The sequence below is a fragment of the Monodelphis domestica genome, chromosome 2, assembly GCF_027887165.1.
Source record: "Monodelphis domestica isolate mMonDom1 chromosome 2, mMonDom1.pri, whole genome shotgun sequence".
In the NCBI taxonomy this organism is placed as follows: Eukaryota; Metazoa; Chordata; class Mammalia; order Didelphimorphia; family Didelphidae; genus Monodelphis; species Monodelphis domestica.
The window spans coordinates 417,343,458-417,359,443 of NC_077228.1; the positions used below are offsets into that span (position 1 = coordinate 417,343,458).

Consider the following 15,986-nt stretch of genomic DNA (forward strand, 5'->3'; position numbering starts at 1 on the left):
TATCCCTTCCCTGTATTATCTATTTATCTTCTAATTTTCAAGGATGTTTTTCTTGTGGTTATTAGGGATTTACTAGTACACAGTTTCCATTGTTTTCATTTTTAATTACAAGATCAGTTCATTAGTCTTCTTTATATTTAAAAGATATCTTTTCAGACTTCCAATATTTCCTCTGAGGACTGGGTTAGCTACTTAGTCAAATTTTTTACTTCTTACTATTTTATCTATTTGAAACCTTGGGTCATATCCATCCTCTCTCCGGGATTTTTTTTCTCTCCTTTCTCTCTTTCTTGTTTTCCAAGTCACTTGTTCCTAACTTCCCTCCTCACTTTTTGTGTCTTCTTCCTTTCACTTTAAAGGACATAAAATCTGTTTTTTCTGTATAAGACTCCTGAGCCTTGTTCACTTAAATGTATTCCATTTTAGTGGTGTGAGAATCTCTAGGAGAGAGGACTGATCCTAGTGGCTAGCTAAAATAAAAGACAACAAAAGGTTCATTAATTAGGATCTTTAATCAAGGTAAGGAAATTGTAATTCCAAGTACCACACAGAACCAGAGAACTGGAGTTTCTGAGGAGCTGGTTGAGCACAGAGCTCTTAAAGAATACCAGCTCAGAGGGAGTAAAGTAGAATTCTTAGACCAGCACAGCTGCAAGCATAAAGAGATTGGAATATTCCGTGGTTTTAAAAGTTACAAGGGTGACTAGTAGCTGTTAAGTTATTTTGCACAGCTATGGTTGGGGATTTGGGGGGAGTTTTACCATCTGGTCAGAAGGAGATGTTTAGGTAAAGCAACAAGGAGTATCTAAAAAAAATCCTATAGAACCACTTTTTAAGTGGTGTGGACCAGCTTGACCATCCTGAAGCAGTGTATGACTCTGGGTCAGGATGAAGTCAGCTTATAACTAGATAAATTCAGCTCCAGTTTTTTCCTTTAAGCACAAAAATCCTTTCCCTATTAACTGTTTTTGCCTAGCCAACTCTCCCACAATTCCCTTTTTATCCCACAGAAATAAACCACTGTATTATGTGAGGGTTTGTGCAGTCACTTGGGACCTGGTCTTACCCCAGATGATTACATTAAAGATTAAAGATATATATATATATATATATATATATATATATATACCTTTAATTATACATATATATATATATATATATATATAGTGTTAGGAATGACTTGGATTTGTCTTTTGTCTGAATGAGCGACTGTATTCCCAAGTATAGAAAGCACATCATCATTAAAACAAACAAATATACATAAATGCTATATAAAGAATAATCTGGAAAGGATAAATTATAACAAAAGTATGAAATGGACCTATATGTTCCTTTTCTGTCATTACCAATAGGTCAATAAGTGTGGGGGTCCAAAGAATAGAAGTTTTAAACTATATATGAATATTAAATTAGCTTTTACTATTCTAAATCTGAGCTTAATGTCCAAATGACTAATAATTAGAATACTATTATAAGTATGTCATTGGATCAAAATTGACATTGTCCCTATAAATTAAATAAGAAGACAAAACAAAGTTTCAACTAACTGGAAAGATGGTTCATAGCCATTACTTGAGTACCTCTAAAAGCAGTGGTGATATTAGATTTTTGTTTGTTTGTTTGTTTGGACGGTCTGGAAGCAACAAGCAATAGGACTCTTTTTTTGTCCTTTTTCCTTTGTAATTTTTACAACCTTTTTAAGATTTTGGGTTCCAAATTACCTCTGTGACTACTGCTCCTCTCCCACGCATTGAAAAATTAAGCAATATGATTATAAATTATACATGTGAAGTCAAGGAAAGCATGTTAGTCAGTTTGAAAGAAAGAAAACAAAACCTGAAACAAAGAAAATTCATTAGGTTTCTTCTGAAAGTAGATAGCATTTTTCCTCATAGATCATTTGGAATTGCTTGGATAATTATATTGGTCATAGTAGTCAGATCTTTCAAAGTTTATCTCCCTTATGTTACCTCAGTTACTATGTACAATGTTCTCCTAGTTCTGCTTACTTCATTTTGCAACAATTTATGTAAATCATCCCAGGTTTTATAAAACCTTTCAAGCAATATCATTTCATGATTTATTTGGTTACCTCAGATTGCAATGTTCATGATGATCATTCCTAAAGAAAGCCACAATGTAAATAACTGTAGTATATGGCCTAAAATTCATTCTGAATGAAGTCATAAGGAAATTCTGTAGAGTCAATAAACTGAATTAAATAAATGAATACTCTGTTACTTCAGCACATTAGGGGATGATGGCAAAAATGTACACTGAAGAACATGGTTTGATGTAAAAAGAAAGATGAAAAAGTCTTGTTGAGAACACACAAATCTCACAACTATATATCACGAATAATTTTTATGAAGAGTCAGGAATCAATGAATATGGCAATCACCAACACACAAGAAAACATGAAATATTATATAATAAGGAGAAAGGAAACATGAGAAGACACAGGAAGAAATTTATTACCAAAGTACAAGTCTGGTGTCTACATGGTCAGATCACTAGTTTCTTAGAACAAACATCATAATGCTGACCAATGAGATTCATACTAATTTTCCATTAGATTGTGAGATCTTAGGGCAGCAGCCATATTTTTTCGTTTTTTGTTTTTGTTTGTTTCTTTAGTGATTTACGCCGAGTTTGGAATATTGATATATAATAACTGTTTGCTTCTACTGCCATTGCTGAATAATCTGAGTTGCCCACAAGTAAAATAAAGCAATCTTATGAAGTACTATGCTTTTCCTCATTAGATGTCTTCATAGAGATTAAGGATGTTACAGTTTGGAATTATTACTATAGGCAAAATTTTCTCTCTATAATTCCCTTGAACATTTGAGATTCTATCAATACGTGATTCCTGTTACCCAGTTTAGCTATTTTGACTGGCTTGATGTATTCAGATATACCATACATGCTTTAGCATGGATTATATTGTCTTCATTCATATTTACCTTGTTAGCCCCTCAATCCTTTCAGTTCTGGAGCTATTTCTTTCTTTTGTCTCCCTCCTTTCCCCATTACCCTACTATAACTAAGCATAAATGTTTGCTCAAGTCATTACTGACCTTGGTTATCCTAAGTTTGTAATAGAAAGGTACCCTCAGTATTTCCTTTTTCTTGCCATATGTAAGATTCTAAGAATGTAAGTTTCTTCTGAAAAGGGTGTAACAAGTACCTAGATCAGTTCCTGGCATATAATAGATACTTTAAAATGCTTAAAGATTGAATTATTAATGGATGAGGGGATGCCTTGGTGACTCTTAGATTCATTCATTGTAGATTCTCTCCATTGTTGTCAAGGTAAGAATATTAATATTTATTTCTCTTTCATAATTTTAGACAAGGTTTCATATTTTTATAAGATCAATTTTTCACTTATTACTCATCCATAATCATTATAAATCAACTTCTTCTAGGAATCATCATGGATCTCTGAAATAATGTTGTACATGTAGGGAAAATACTGTAAAGTAACATCTATCTTTGATTCACACTGCACTATTAATTATATGTCATTTTTCATTATCAATGCAACTAAGTAAACATTGTAAATAGCTATACCTTGGATAGAATATATTTAAAATAATCCAACTTGGGCAAACAAGACTTACATGAGAAGAAAGAAAAATATTTAATGGTAGATATGTACAGATTGTACTTTTTATTTTCAGGTATTTCTTCCTTAAATACAAGCCTAAATCTATGGCATATTAGAAATGACAGGAGAAGCAGAGAGTTGAGGTCCCTGAAGTGTTGATAGAATGCTCCTCATGTACACTTCCTCTTTCCACTTCTTTTTTCTTCTTTTCTTTGTCAGTTTCTGTGTTAAGCACTTTGATTTTTTTTTCCAGATTATGTTGATACATTTTAAAAAATAATTGTTTTCTGACCTTTTGCAATCCATGTTATTTCCCTTTCCCCAAGATGGTAGATAATATGATCTAGATTTTACATGCTAACATAAAATACATAGTTCCATACCTATCATGTAAAATAAGATACATCACTTACACCCAGAGAAAAATTCATGGAGGAAATAAAATAAAGCATGATACACTTCAATATGCATTCAGACTCAATTGGTTCCTTCCCTGGTGGGAGAGGTCCTTTTTCTTTATGAATACCTCATCTGGAAAGAGTGATACCTTTGTTTCCTCATTGCTTATTCTAAATCCTTCATTTTCTTTTCCTCTAATTGCTCTAACTAGCATTTCTAGTACAATATTAAATAGTACTTGTTCCTTTTGGCTTCTGTAACCAGGGTCACAGGATTCTCATCCCCAGGGGACACTGTATCTCCCCTGGGAACGAGTCATCTTTCCATAGTCCTTGAACAGAGTTGTTGTTTTTTTTCCTTAAAGGCAGGCACCATTCCTATTGTGCCTAGATGTACACCTCTGAATTTTTGCTTGTGTTATTTTACTTACATTTGTATCCCCAGTGCTTAGCACAATGCCTCACATCAGATAAACTCTTAATATATGTTTGTGGTTGACTGCCTGAGGCTCATAGTCAAACTTTGGTTGCTTAGCAGGACCTGCACGAAATTGTACTACAAAGGTGAACTCTTTGAAAAATCTGGAGCAACTGCAAGCTACTGAAGAATAAAACATTAGTGGAGAACACGACATATTCTATAATTTTTTGTCTTTGATGGAAGCAATGTGCTTTGGTCCTTAAAGGGGAGCAGGGAGCTGGGGGGAGAGAAATAAAGCATTGGAAGAGAATATGCACTTCATTCACCTTGTTCTGTACCAATTTGCTTAGCAAGTGCTTTCCTGTAAGAGAAGTCAAAGGTAAAATTCTTTCTAGCATAGTCAGAGCATTCACAAATCTCTCATCTAATGGTGTTCAAATGAATAAGGCCTCCAATATTGTACAGAGCTCCTGATTGTTTGGTTAATGTTGGATTTGGATTCCCTCATTTCTGCAGTTTAACATATGCACCTATAAACTCTTCCAAACACAGCAGGAGGGCAATTATATTTCATTATCTCCCTCTCGTCTCCTTTCTTTACATGCCTCTCCTCTCTTCAATAAATGTTAGTTGATGATAATTCCACTGTTAAAGTCCTGTGAAAGGGTAACATCCTTTATCCTGTAATATTAATGGAGCCCATCAGCAACATGTCACATAACTCAGCCATTTTATGCTAGTGATCCCTCTCCTATTACTTTAACTTGCACCCCTAGAGTTACAGTGTTTTATTGGTGTGGTTTAAGTGTGCTATTGTTACTTATGGGTTAAGCAGGTAGGATGATTGCATTAATAAAAATTGATAAGTAGTCAGGTTATCCTTTCTAATTTATTACCATGGCAACAGACAGCACATGTGCCTTGTTGCTGAAGAACAGAATGCTAATAATCAAATGTGTCTTACCCAAATGAATATATAACATGGCTTACTAATATAATGTCTTGACATGGTATACATTACTGCAAAGAAATACACATTAATTCTGCAGCCCAGTTACTTGATGGATGCGCTCTGGAGAATTAAAAAAAAGATGAAAAAGTTCCTTTGAAACATCAAAGCTGTTCATTAAAGTAATGTATTTTAAATAGTGTGTACAGTGAACGATTTAATTCTCCAACACTCATCTTGTTTATTTCTGGAGGTGCTTATGTTCCAAGAAAAAAATGTAGCAAAGAACAGTCATTGTGACATCGGTAGAAAATAATGGGCACTGCACAAGAGTTCAATTAAGCAATAATCCCTGGGAAAAATGGTCATTACTAGCAGTTAATGATTGGTTTGTTAGTTAATGGCCCAAGGCAAAGCTGAGGGCGGTTTAGGCTCTAACAAACGAGTTGTGAATAGTAGTAATAGCTTGTGAATTGTAGCAATGAGGGATTTTAAAGGGACTTTTTTCTCTCCAGTTATAAACTACCTTTAATGTTTTATGATAGCAATAATATGCTTTTTAAGACAGTGATTGTAACACAAAACATTCTCTGAAATAACTGATTTTTTTTCAGTAAATTGACAATTGATTTTCCACCGATAAGGATGCAGACCATGCCCTGTTAGGTTTATGGCATATGCCTTTGGAGAACACATGCATGTACAATACTGTATCTTTATTATTCAATGAATTGGCCTCAAATAGAAATGGTACAAGGCAATCTCCAATTGCTTTACCGCACTGCATTTTGTGCAGCTTGAAAATACACGGGGCAAGGCATTTAGGGATCATTTTACATATTCTTTGGGTTTCTTGGGTAGCAAAATGTTGATTGTTAGCAGCACTATTAGCATAACTTGATAGTGAGGTCATCTGCTCTGTTTTTCCATATAAGAGGGGCCTATGAGGAGAAAACTGAGTACTGTAGGTTCCCTCTGTCCTCTAATCATCTCATGAAGCCATGGATAATTTAACAGAATAAATGTGCCATGTTCAGAAGTTCTTTACCCAACATCAGCTACATCTTATCTGTTCTCTCTTATAATCCATAGGAAATTAGGCTTCATTAGTTTGGGTACTTGCCTTAGAAAAGTACTTGTAATGAAAATATAATAGCTCCTGGGACATAGGAAAGCATCGACTCCTTTTAGAATTAAGACTCTGAATTCAGATTAAATGTCTGCACAATTGCCAAAAAACAAATGGCCAATTCATTTAAAAGTAAAAAAAAGCACCTAAATAGTTTATTTAGCTGAGACTATAGTCTTCCTAAAAGGAGTAGCTGACAGATCTGTATCTATCTATATTTATACTTTATCTATCCTCCCTCTCTCTCTCTGTCTCTTTGACAAAGGTCCCTCTTCCCATTTTTAGCTCATTGTATTGTTAGAATGATAACTAATGTCAAGAGCCAAGGTTTTGTCTCAAAAATCTGATATCTGGGACTATAGCATCCCAATTTTCTCAACTATAACGTTAAGGTAATTACAGCACTTTTGATAGGTGTTTCTTTCCCAAAGTGATCCAACTTCATTGTCCTCGACTCCTCTTTGATTCAAACAACCATAGGGTGCCTGTCTCCATGGATATCAAATATCAAAAATTTTCCAACCCTGCAACCATGAGAATTCAATGGTACCCAGTGTGCCTCTGAGCTGGGAAATCATAGTCACACAAAATGATCAGAATTAGTGGTGCAATTAGTGATGATGTCTTCAGATACTAGCCTTCCTAGCAACAGTCATGGGTCTCCTTGCTTCTCCATCTCTCTGCTCAAACCATCAATGAATTTGTTCTAGGAGACAGAATACTTAGTAATGACCATGATCAATGTGATAACACAAGCATATCGCACCTCATCCTGGATACTGGCCCAGAGTAGATCTACAGTAGGCCAGCTTCCCAAGTTTAACCTTTTTCAACTCAAAAATGTTCACTATGTATCTATTCATTATTTTGGAGAAGCTGAGCATTTAAATGAATAATGAGATAAAAGTTTGAGGGTGAGAGGTCACTTATGTCCTTAAACTATCCCCTGAATAGAGTAATTTATTTGAAAATAATATCTAGATAAACATAACTAATTATATGACTAAAATCCTCAGTGATTCTTTCCACTTAGTTTTATTTGCTTACTAATTGTTTGCTGGTTTGCTTATGTGTTCCTCTTAAAATAAATTTATCCTCCCCTTTGATTCCTGAGTAAAGTTAATAAATAATCCATCATCCTGCATATTATTCTTTCAAGGGGTACCTAGAGATAAAAGGAAACTCATCATTTTTGACCCATCTCAAGTTGGAATGAAAGTGGTCAAAAAACAAGTTACCACAAAAAAAAATAGTTATGTGAAGGTATTTCAAAAGCATATACTAATTGCTCTAAAACTTCCATCCTCTACACCATGCAAACATCTCTTTCTTTATTCTTTTATATATCTAATTGTACATTTGTGTGCCAGGGAGATAAAACACTTGACGTTAGATAAAGAATTGATGATACGTAAATAATGACTATTAGCCCAATAAAGATGTGGCTGTCAGCACAATACCTTGTACCTCTTCCTAACTTAATTGGTAATGCAGAGCAGTGTGTACATTATGTTGTTCCAATTAATTCAAATCATGCCTAATTGGGATCTCTCAAACAACTCCCTCCTGAGTTACAGAGGAAATTGAATCAAGCATTAAATCAGAAAGCCATCTATATCTTTAAATATATTGTTGCTGATAATCAAAGATGGTACTGTTGATGTTATTAAAGTGAAATTTTGCTTATTTTATACATGGGAAGAATAAGATGGGGTTTGTGCCTATTTAGTAACAATTTCTGTTTAATTGAGAATTTCAATTGCCAGTGAAATACCATATTGTACAAGGATTCCAAAATTACAACTGGAAATTATTTATTCAAGAAATCAGGATAGAGTAAGTGATTAAAAAAGCAAATCTAGAAGAGACAGTTCACTAGGGGCAATGACAGAGAGAACAAAAGAAAACAACTCAGCTAAATGGCAGGAGAATGAAGCATTCCAAAAAATGAGCAAATACTAGAAGGAAAAGGAAAAGGTAAATTAAGAAATTTCAAGGTTTTAAAACTAATTTCTCAAGAATTTCTTCAGCTTTGTAATGTTAGCCTTTGTATATAGAAAGATAAAGTACTTACTTCCTAGAGATTTTTTTAATAAAATGATTCCATCTCTTATTGTCTATCCCCTTTATGTATCTCTACTTGTTAAATGGATCTAGAAACCAGACTGTATATATCCTACTCACACCTCAAAGTCAACATGACTAGCCACAAATCGTTCTCTTGTAATTATTTCACCTTATCCTAACTTCTCAATATCTTTAGGTGCTATTTCCATTATTTTATTTACTGTCTTGGACACAGTCATCTTTAACTCTTTGCTTTCTCTTTTACCCCATATCCAATAGTTTCCAAACCCTATAGATTCTCTCTATGTATTCTTTCAATGTCACCCTTTCATTTTAATTATATGTTGTTGATGGTTATTGTTGTTGTTTAATAACCCTGACAATTACTTAAGGCCTACTACAAATTTTTCCTCCACCAAATTTTGCTTTAGTCCTTTAGAGGGCATCTCTCTCTCTCTCTCTCTCTCTCTCTCTCTCTCTCTCTCTCTCTCTCTCTCTCTCTCTCTCTCTCTCTCTCTCTCTCTCCCTCTCCCTCTCTCTCTCTCTCTCTCTCTCTCTCTATATATATATATATATATATATCTTATATATCTTATACACTTACTACTTTCTAGGTTACATTATAGTTATTTGCATTTCTGTCAGCTGATCCAAAAGATATTCAAATTACCAAACAATTGTGCTCATCTCACATGCCAGCAAGACTATGCTTAAGATTCTGCAAGGGGGGCTTCAGCAATATTTAAACTGAGAATCACAAAAACAGGCTGATTTTTGAAGAGACAGAGGAACTAGTGGCCAAATTGCTAACATTTGCTGAATTAAGAATAAATCAAGGGAGTTCCAGAAAAAAATTTCTGATTCACTGACATCACTAAAAGTTTTGACTGTGTCAACCAAAAATTAGGCAAGTCCTCAAAGAGATGGAATAACTAGATTATTTTACTTGCCTTTTTAGGAACCTTCATAAAAATCAAGAAGCAACAGAACCAAACATGAAACAACTGACTGGTTTAAGATTTGAAAAGGAAAATGGCAGGGCTGTATATTTTCACCATATTTATTTAACTTATATACAGAGTGCATTATATACAATGCCAGGTTGGATAAGTAAAAAGCTGGAATTAATGTTGGCAGCAGAATTTTTTTCTGACATTCAGAGAATATAACACTGATGGAAGAAAGTAAAAAAGAATTGAGAAGACTTTTGATAAGAATGGAAAAAAGTGTAGAAGTTTGCTTAACTTTTAGTATTAAAAAAAAAAAAACAAAAAGATCCTAAAAACTGGTCCCATCATTTACTTGAAAAAAAGGGAGAAAAAATAGAAACAGTGTCAGATTTTATATTCTTGTGTTCAAAGATCACTGCAAATGTTGGCTGAAGCAATAAATTTAAAAAGATGCTTACTCCTTAGAAGGAAACCCCTGGCAAATTTAGACAGTAAACTATAAAACAGAGGCATCACCTTGATGAAAAAGGTACATGTAGTCAAAGCTAAGTTGTTGGTTTTTTTTTCCCAGTAGCAATGAATGACTGTGAGAGGATAAATAATATTATAGAAGCAGGGAAAGTGAACTTGGACAGATTTCAAGAGATAGTAGAGGATAAAAAAAGTCCTGGATTGATACAGTTCATGGGGTCATGAAGAATAAGACATAATGGAAGGACTGAACAGCAGCTATAGCTCATCAAAGGAGGTTCTACATTTATGAGATGTTATTCAATTCTGGACAATCTGCTAGCATATTACATTGCTTATTAAACGTATTTAATAAATATCATTGAATTAGTTGAATCATAAATATCAGTGATCACTGGAATGTGGAATTAAAATTTTAATATGCATTTATTACATACCTATTTTATTTAGAGGCAGGTAGTTTGGAGCTATGGATAGGGTTAGGCCTAGAGCTAAGAAGACAAGAGTTCACATCTGGCTTTAGATGGTTACCACCCATATGATCCTGGATAAACCACTTAACTTCTGTCTGTTTCCTCAATTGTAAATAGATATCATAATAACACCTATGCCACAGGGTTGGTATGAGAATCAATTTAGATAAATCTATTTAAAGAGTGACAGGCCAAATATAGATCTATGTATCATTCCTTTCCCTTCCCTTCCTTACTCTAAAGATTATGGAGTTGGAAAATCTGAGTGATAAGGGAGATATATAGGGAGATAATAAATAGTTAGTTAACTTAGAAACATTAATAAAATGCTCACTTTATTTTTTATTTTTTAAAAACTTTTATTTACAAATTTTAACTTCTTTTCCTATAGAGTCAGTTACAAAAACTGTTGCCATGTAGGACAATAACATTATTTAGATTTCTCTTTCTCATATACATCTCATCCTTCCCCCAACTCCTTCATTTCTCAAAATGTATTGCCTATTTATTTTTTCTTCATTCAAAAACATTTTATTTTCATATTCTATGTAATAACAATTTTCAACAAACATTTTCTGAAATTAGAAGATCCAAATTGTCCCCTCTCCCCTCCACCCTCTCAAAGACAATTATAAAATCTTGCAAAATATACTTATTTATAATTTTCAAGATTAAAAAGTTTAAAATAAAATAATTTGGTGGAGAAACAAAAGGGCTATATATAGGGCCACAAAAGGAATTCTCCACTAAATTCTTATTTTAAAGGAACATGCATAAAGGATGTAACTAAAACAAGGGTCTTACTATACATTCAAAGGAATAGCATGATTCTTTACAAAGAATGATAGGAAGGATGAATCCCATAATGACATAGGACATTTGATGAATACTTAGAACAAGAAGAGATTTTTTAAAGTGATGTTTCAGTAAAAGAAAAGAAGGGTCTGATGCTTGAGTGTAGCAGAACAGGGATGATGCAGTGCAGACAAACATAAAATACATAAAACCAAAACAACTCAATTTGTTCTTCTTTATTTTTAATCTCTCTATTTCTTTAATATTTGTATTCTACTATTCTTATTCCGAAGATATTTATATCTTTGTGGGATACGAAATACAAGAAAAATGAGAGGTTAAGAAGGTTTAATTACTCAAATTTACAAAGAGTTAAATGAATTGTTCAAAAAATCAAGCCATTCTCCAATTGATAAATGGCCAAGGGACATGAATAGGCAGTTTTCAGTAAAGAAATCAAAAAGTTCAATAAGCACATGAAAAATTGTTCTAAATCTCTTATAATCAGAGAGATGCAAATCAAAACAACTCTGAGATATCACCTCACACCTAGCAGATTGGCTAACATGACAGCAAATGAAAGTAATGAATGCTGGAGGGGATGTGGCAAAGTAGGGACATTAATTCATTGCTGGTGGGGTTGAGAATTGATCCAACCATTCTGGAGGGCAATTTGGAACTACTGGGATAATGGGGAAAAAGACTTGTACAAAAATATTCATAGCTGCGCTCTTTGTGGTGGCCAAAAACTGGAAAACGAGGGGATGCCCTTCAATTGGGGAATGGCTGAACAAATTGTGGTATATGTTGATGATGGAATACTATTGTGCTCAAAGGAATAATAAAGTGGAGGAATTCCATGGAGACTGCAACAGCCTCCAGGTAGTGATGCAGAGTCAAAGGGGCAGAACCAGGAAAACAGTGTACACAGAGACTGAGACACTGTGGCACAATCTAATGTAATGGACTTCTCCATTAGTGTCAATGCAATATCCCTGAACAATCTGCAGGGATCTAGGAGAAAAAACACTATCCACAAGCAGAGGACAAACTGTGGGAGTAAAAACACCTAGGAAAAGCAACTGCTTGAGTACAGGATTTGAGGGGATATGACTGAGGAGAGACTCTAAATGAACACTCTAGTGCAAATACCCACAACATGGAAATGGGTTGGAATCAAGAACACATAATGATACCCAGAGGAATATTTCATCCGCTATGGGAGAGGTGGGAGGGGGGAGGAAAAGAAAATGATCTTTGTCTGGCAATTAATAAGGTTTGGAAACGACCAAATAAAATAATGTTAAAAAAAAGAAGGCAATTGAAAAGTATGTTTGTGTGTATGTAGAGAAGAACCATGGCAATTAAATCAGGATCTATATCACTCAGTATAATCAAGGGGGGCATAAGTATAATGAAGCTTACAAAAGCAAAGTATTAGGAAGTAATAAACCTTACCCAAGCAATGGATTCCTGGAAAAGAAGAATAGATCAAATAGAAATCAATGAGGGAAGCATGAAATATTAGAATAAAGATTAAAAGATTGAAAAACCAGAAGAAGGAAAAAAAGAGCTACCAACACTGATTCAGAAAACTGATCAAGGAAAGACAATACAAAAGGTATTATGGTTCCTGAAAACATTGATATAGTAAAAAGTTTGAATGTTATATTTCAAGAAATCATGAATGAAAACAGGTCAGACCTATTAGGACCAGAAAGCAGAGTAAAGATAATAAGGATCCATAGGTCTCTTCCTGAAAGAAATCACCAAATGAAAATTCCTAGGATCATTAATCAAAATTCAGAACTCACATATCAAAATCCAGAAGGAAGAGGATCAAAATACCAAAGACTTGTAATCAGGATCACAGAAGACTTGGCAGTTTGAAATATAAGTGAGAGATCTGGGAATAAAATTTTAGAAAGGCAATAGAGATTGACCTTCAGCTAAGAAAAATCTATTGTGCAAAACTGAATATAATTGTATATGCAAAAAGTATATGTAATGAAGATTTTTTAAATGAGGGAAAGAATAGAGCTGAGTAGCAAGTTTGAAATAAAGGTTGAAGAACTCATAAAAATGTAGAAAAGAAAAATGATTTGATGTCATCAAATTCTGGTGAGATACAGAGTAAATGAGCAAAATCAGGAGAATTTAAACCAGCAACATGTAAAGGAAAACATCATTGAAACCAATGAACACAATTGAACTTCCATGTCTTCAAAAGACATAAGATATTCTGGAGATATTATCCTCATCTAGACAAAAGGGATAAACTCAAGATGGAGAAAGGAACTTTAATTTTTGGACATGGTATGGAATCATTTTTCTTATGGTCCTACTGACTTTGAGTTTTTAATTGAGAGGTAATAGTAGATGCAATTAGTAATAATGGTGCCTTAAAAGGTCATTATAATATTTTAAATTCACAAAAGGGAATATAAGGAAGTTCAAATCAAAACATGCCAATCAGGACAGTTTTGTAATGAAAGTATAGAATTAAGATACTTAAAGCAAGTTGTATTTAGAGTTTATGAATTTTATATAGTTACATTTTTTTATATTTTGCTTTATGTATGGAAATATTCTTTCTGGTGTTTAAACTCAGTGATATTTTTTAAAATCAAATAAATTTTAAAAATAAAAATAAATTATTGGCCTCTGTCTAATGCTCTCACAGTCACTGCAGTATATTGAACTCCACAGAGACAGAATCAGGGCAAGAAAATAATCAAAAATGAGCAAAGGTAATCCCAAGAAGCCAAGTGGGAAAATGTCTTCATATGCCTTCTTTGTGCAAACCTGCCAGGAAGAACACAAGAAGCAGCAGCCAGATGCTTCTGTGAACTTCTCAGAATTTTCTTAAAAATGCTCAGAAATGTGGAAGACAATATCTGCTAAAGAGAAGGGAAAATTTGAAGACAAAACAAAGGCTTATAAGGTTCATTATGAAAGAGAAATAAATAAAGCCTACATACCATCTAAAGGAGAAACAGACAAGAAGTTTAAGGATCCCAATACACATCTGCATTTTTCTTATTCTGTCCCGTGTATAGTCCAAAAGTCAAAGGGGAACATCCTGGTCTTTCTATTGGAGATGTGGTCAAAAAATTGGGAGAAATGTGGAATAATAGCGCTGCAGATGACAAACAACCTCATGAAAAGAAGGTAGCTAAACAGAAGGAAAAGTATGAAAGGATAATGCTGCATACTGGGATAAAGGAAAATCTGATGTGGATAAAAAGGGAGGTGTTGTCAAAGTGGAGAAGAGCAATAAAAAGGAGGAGGAAGATGATGAGGAAGATGAAGAAGATGAAGAAGATGAGGAGGATGAGGAAGATAATGATGACAATGAATAAGTTGGTTGTAGAGCAGTTTTTTTTTCTTATCTATAAAACAATCCCCCCCCCATAAAGAACTCACTAAATTTAAAGATAAAATGGAAATGTAAGGCTGTGTAAGATTTGTTTTTAAACTGTACAGTGTCTTTATTTTGTATAGTTAACACACTATCAAATATGTCTTTAGGTATCCCTATTCTTTAGTGATATTTTCAATAGCCACTAACCTTGCCTGGTACAGCATGGGGTTTGTAAATTGGCATGGAAATTTAAAGCAGGTTCTTGTTGGTACACAGCACAAATTAGTTATATATGTGCATGGAGTTCATTTTCATTTTCAGTTGTCTTTGATGCAACATATGAAATAATTGTTGTTCTGTTAACTGAATACCACTCTGTAATTTGCAAAAAAAAAAAAAGGTTGCATCTGTTTGGTTGACATTCTGATTGCTTCTACATAAATATGAATTTTAATTTAAAATGAATCATTTAAAATAATCATATTATTACTCTTTTCTTGGATAGTTACAGATCTCTAGATAATATATATTTATATAATATAGGTAAAAACTTCTGTTAAATTTAATAATGCCACATTTAGTAGATGAAAATGTAGCTTTTTTTGGATATGTCTAAAAATGAAACTTTACAAATCCTGGGTTGAAGATATTTGAAAGGATAGTATTTCTTACATAAATGATTTGAACTTACATAAATGGTAGAGGTGACTTAAAATAGTCTTCATTGTAGCATAGCAACCCCTGAAGCAAATATGACCTAATGATATATTAATAGACTTATAGGATAAGTGTCCAAATACTGAAGTATCTGAATAAGGGAGTGTTGTTAACCCACCTTATTATTTCAGACAATATTATAATATTTAAAACACATATATAAGAAAGAAAGAATCAGATTGTTTTCCTATACTATAGAAGAAAGAACTCTGGTATATGGGTGGAATTTTTAGGGTTATAGATTTTATAATGATAGAAAAAAGAAATTTATCACTTTTAGAGCTGCCTATAAAAAGAAATAAGATAAATCCAAAAGTAATAAGTTATTTTTCAATGGAAGTCTCATAATGGAGACTACAGAACCATTTATTTAATATGCAAGATAAGCTTTCTGTTTCAGGTGAAATTCAGACTATTTGACATTTGATGACTGTTCTATAGCTAAGAATGCATGCTTGTTTAAAGGAGCATAATTTTAAAAATATAATGATTACCCAATGGAAAAGAATGTGTTTATCTTCATGGGGAAGAATAAATCAGAGAGAATTGAGGAAGATTGCATAATCCATGAAAAAAGGATAAATGCTATTTTATATCACCTAACAACAATAGGAACAATGACAAACAAAACTGTGTCTA

General features: G+C 33.4%; 1 pseudogene; it reads left to right on the forward strand.

Moving 5' to 3' along the window:
- Nucleotides 1-13,938: 13,938 nt before the first annotated feature.
- LOC107651192 (high mobility group protein B1-like) lies at nucleotides 13,939-15,007 on the forward strand (annotated as a pseudogene).
- The last annotated feature ends 979 nt before the right edge of the window (nucleotides 15,008-15,986 follow it).